Source organism: Triticum dicoccoides, chromosome 3B, assembly GCF_002162155.2.
Source record: "Triticum dicoccoides isolate Atlit2015 ecotype Zavitan chromosome 3B, WEW_v2.0, whole genome shotgun sequence".
NCBI lineage: Eukaryota > Viridiplantae > Streptophyta > Magnoliopsida > Poales > Poaceae > Triticum > Triticum dicoccoides.
In genome coordinates this window covers 32,247,969-32,253,213 of record NC_041385.1, presented here as the reverse complement: position 1 = coordinate 32,253,213, position 5,245 = coordinate 32,247,969, and the positions used below count along the sequence as shown (strand labels likewise).

Here is a 5,245-nt window from a genome sequence, read left to right as displayed (position 1 = left end):
GTTGCTCTCCAGAGCCCCGATGTCAGGCTCGTCGCCGTCAACGACCACTTCATCAGCACTGACTACATGGTATCGTTCTCGATTCTCCTAGCTTATGAGATCTACGGGCACGTATGGTAGGGTCGTTTTGGATTCGTGCATGGGACACCTGTTTATATTCACTGGATTACGAGCTTAGATCTGTGCTAAACATGAATGGATTTGCTCTTCTAGTTACACGCTGATGCTTTGCTACACAATCATAAGCACAGTTAAATAGCGATGTATATGAATCTAGAGAATGTCGCTACATATATGTCTGTATCATCAGTTTTGGAAACGACTTTTAGATCTGCTTTGCAAGTGCCTTATGCATACGTTATATTCCTCACTTCAGTGGAGAATAGTTAGGTAGTTCCTGATTTGAGGAATCTATTTGTTCCATGCAGTGACTATTGTTCCATTGTGGTATTTATAATAGATGTACACCTGGTAGTATTCTCTCTTATCTTACTAAATAAGACACATGCAGGCTCCATGCCAGTTAGTACTTAATTAAAGCATAGCGCTACTGATTGTCTCATATTATGGTTCTGAATTATGTGCTTGTAACTGGCAGACCTACATTTTCAAGTATGACACTGTCAACGGACAGTGGAAGCACCATTAAGTTAAGGTGAAGGACTCCAAGACCCTTCTCATCAGTGAGAAGGAGGTTGCTGTGTTTGGCTGCAGGTTTGTTACCGCTAATTTTTGTGGCCATGCAGTTGATTTCCATGTAAAGTACACAGGCTGATCATACAATGTCCTGATGTGGGAACCCTGAGGAGATCCCATGGGCTGCTGCTGGTGCTGAGTACGTTGTTGAGTACACCGGTGTTTTCACTGACAAGGACAAGGCTGCAGCTCACATATAGGTACATTCTTTCACACTTTCCATTTCATGGTACCTGAATATTTCTTGTGTATAATTTACTAAATTAGTTTTCTGTGTCACCACTTTCAGGGTGGTGCCAATAAGGTCATCATTTCTGCTCCTAGCAAGGATGCTCCCATGTTTGTCTGTGGTGTCAATGAGAAGGAAGACAAATCTGACATCGACATTGTCTCCAACGCTAGCTGCACCACTAACTGCCTTGCTCCTCTTGCTAAGGTGCTTAACATTGAAGTTTTCTGCAGCTCAAACCAACCGCCAATATTGGGAATTGTATACTGATAATTTGTTTCTTTCACGTTATCAATGACAGTTTTGGCAACGTTGAGGGTTTGATGACAACAGTTCATGCCATGACTGGTAATGCATTACACTGGGTTTTTTCTTCAACATTTTATATTATATATTTGACTATTGTATGCTTATGTGTGGCTGAAATTTAAATTTACAGCAACCCAGGAGACTATTGATTGTCCTTCCAGCAAGGACTGGAGAGGTGGAAGGGCTGCCAGCTTCAACATCATTCCGAGCAGCATTGGTGCCGCAAAGGTATATTCAGCTGGCCTTCTATTATATGATCAGTTAACTGATTGAACAATGTAGCTTGATGGATTATCTGATTCTTGTTGCCCGTAGCAACACATCATAAAGTTAACTTATTGAATTGTCACGGCTTGGATCTTATCGAATGTTTAAATATACTATAAGAATATACAAGCTGATGCTTCTTGGTTTATTTGCATATGCATTTTCACATGGAGCTGCATGTTTCAATTTAGTTATTTGTTTTCTTACTGTGCAATCTGCAGGCCGTTCGACTGACGGTTCTAGCCCTTGTACTCTCTTTCGATCACCGAAAGACCAAAGACATGTCTCCATCCCGAAAGTGACTGAAATATGTATGGTATGTGCTAATAAGTTGTGTTGTTTGGCTTCGTAATTGCATCTTTACTCGGGATCTTAATTACCTTAGTCTCCCCAGCACACTGTTGGTGTTGCCTGGTCATACGATATCAGGTTTCTACACATTTTCCTCACTTACCCACGGAGCTATGCTTTCTTGAATTTGCCATGCCTATTTGCAAGCATCGTGCATTGCTATATCAGTTACCCCTTGAAACCTATATTTGGTGTCAATATTGTTTATTATTTCTCTTTTGGACTTGTGATGTTTGGCCTCAGGTTGCCAAAGATATTCAAGGAATTGTGAAATATAAATATAGTTTTTTTTCTTTTGGAATTGTGATGTTTGGCCTCAGGTTGCCAAAGATATTCAAGGAATTATGAAATAAAAAGTAATAATAAATTTCTTTCTTGGTCGCAACGCATGGACACCTTGCTATAGAACATACACAATTTTTTTATCTGGTTGTTTATGCATGTGTTACTTTTGTATTTTAGCAATAGTTTGATCATTCAACTGAATATGCAGGGTTTCACAAAGGTGAGCATATGAATTTTGTAGCTTCATCAAATAAATAAATATGAGAGATTGAAATATAGAAGTTGAGATTTAGGTATGCTGTTGGAGTTAAACAAGTTACCAGGGAGAACATTTCTAGGGGAATCCCCTATGCTTAGATTTAGGGGAGATAGTTTGGAGGAGTTGTTGGACTTGCTCTAGCTCCCATTCCCAGTTCCTCTAACGGTTCCCCCTACCCTAGCCACGCGACATGCTCAACCTCCATGCCAGTCCCCTCCGCTTGCGGCAAGGAGTGATGGAAGGTGGGAGAAAGGGAGAACAAGGGATGGTGGGAGGGACGAAAGGAGAGAGGGGGAGATATATCGAGGGAGAAAGAGTGAATGAGGGAGATGGAGCGGTGTACGTGACACAGTAAAAAAACGATAGAGACGCCTGGCTAACGCAAGCACATGGTATAATATATCATGACTGCACAATTACGTGTTTGAAATTAGAAGTGTGTATGGGTCAAGGTGGAAGAGGGAATTGCAAGCTGGTTGCGCTATGACATGGGTGGTGAGCTTTGAGGTGTATGGCAGAGATGGTGGTATAAGGACAAAAAAAGTCTACAATGCTGCCCATGTGCACAAGGATACTAAAAGTATACGATACACATGATTTGTGTTAAACCCCGGAATATTGTATGCCCCGTTGTAACTGTTTGATTACCTGCAGGCTATTTTGTTTGATTTGATGGGGGGTTATGAAGGGAGCCAGTTCAAGAGATTATGTGCAAGTGAGTTTTTGATTTCCTTTACTATATTGTTCATACAGTTTAACTCTTTATTATTATTTTATACATGGACTTATAGCTATGTTGTTTAACTTAGGCACAGTACAATCTTAGAACATGTTTATTATGTTTATAATTCAAGCAAATCTTGGCGACATGTTTCTTATTCGTGATGGTCTGCAAGCTATGATTTATGAGCCGATAGAAAGTTTAAATACTTGTTTCATTTGGCAGGCCAGATGGTGGTTTAGAATATTTTTGTTATTTCTTATATTCATTGTATTACTTGCTCTATCTTGATAATGTAGTTGGTATTGGAGTAATACATATCCATTGTGAATAGTTTTAGACTATTCCATCGAAGCATTTTTTCATCATGCTATTTCTATGATAACAATGCAGTAATGACTTAATATTATGACTCTGATGACATCTATCTTCAGAAGATGATTACATTTGTTTGTTTTCTGGCATGTTCAAACACTTAAGAAGTTAAATCTTTGTTTTTCTGGCTCAAATATATTAATGAGATTTCATTAAAAAGTTAGGCAGTTAACTATGGTCAGAATAGGTTGTTAGCCTATAATATCTGAAAGAAATGTTTGTATTCAGTTGTAGCCCACCTAATTGGACTGCTTTATTAGATCTAAAATCAATTGTATTGCCTATGATAATTTTATAACCTGGCACTATCTACAATGGTGTTCTTTCTTTGCAATTTGATGGTATGCCTGACCAAGCATGATCCTAATCTAATAGCTGTTAAACTTTTACAGAATAGATAGATCCAGAAATTTTCATACCTAGAGGACGATGCCTTCTTGGTGCTCCTTGCTTACAGAAGGTACTCCTCCAGAATTTTTCCTCCAAGTCTTGGTATTTTGATGCTTTTCTATATGTGATGGGCGAAGGGAAAGTAAGGAGGGGTGTGAGGGATGGCAGAGGAGGTTAACATATATAGGTAGGGCAAAAGGGGAAGGCCGGGAAGCAGATATCTTTCCAGTTCTACCATGTATAATTATGTATGGTGCAGATATCTTTCCTTTTTTCATCATACACACACCTCATAATAAATTAGAAAAGATGTCAGAAATCATAACTTACTAAAATATTAATTTGTTGTATTAATTAATTTGTCCGAAATCATAACTTACTATAATTATGCATGCCATATAAAAACGAAATATCTTATATGTATATTTAAATATTGATTCTATTTTTATTATTGTTTAGTTTGAAAAGGTAAACATGAACTTTCTATTTAACTTATGTGTATTTAATCAGTTCAACGTGTAAAAAGTTAAATTAACAAACAAATAATTTTAAATGTTTTGTTTCTGAAATATGGCAATTAATAGCCATATGATTTTGTTCTATGCACAATCAAAACACAGATGCACCTAATGCATCATCGATCATTTGCAAGGGAGCGTGGGTCAGAAGGGGGCGTGGAACTGCTGCAGCCTATCTAAGACAGAGCAAACTCCAGCGAATTTGGCCAGCCAGGTACATCATCTAAACGACAAAACGGTAGCAACTTGAACAAAATTTGAATTGATTAGTATAGTAGCTTAGTAGTAGTAGCTTCCTGTACTATTATTTATGTCGAACAATCACTGCACCAGATATGCACTCCTGGGATTATATATGTATGGGGGCCTGTGATATTGTGAAGGGTCTTACATTTGTTAGGCTTGATGATATTTGCACAAACTGTGTAAGACAAACAGATCCTCCTCCCCTACTCGCCAGCAAGATCCTCATCCTCCTCCTCTCTAGTAGCTAATCCTCCTACTCTCCAATACAGCAGCAACTGATAACAGGCAACTGCAAGGAGCCAACACCTTTCACTCCCCCTTCTACCACACCATCATCTGCTATTGATGATGCTGATGTTAAGTTGTTCATTGATTGCTGTTATTAGTTGTTCAATATTTCCTTCTTTGCTGGTGGCTCACTGCTTTGTGCTAGCTGCTTTGCTGTATCGCAATAGAAAATTCACGGCGTCCATACTACCATATCTACTATTAAAGTGGTTTTGTTTTTTTTACTGTACGTACTGATCAATAAGCTAGGATATCCATCTCTCATTTTTGTTACTATATTCAGGATCACAAAAAATATAAGCAGCGTCTAT

General features: G+C 38.4%; 1 pseudogene; it reads left to right on the top strand.

The window, feature by feature from the left end:
• Positions 1-4,894, top strand: part of LOC119279174 — a 5,532-nt pseudogene extending 638 nt beyond the window's left edge.
• Positions 4,895-5,245: the final 351 nt, after the last annotated feature.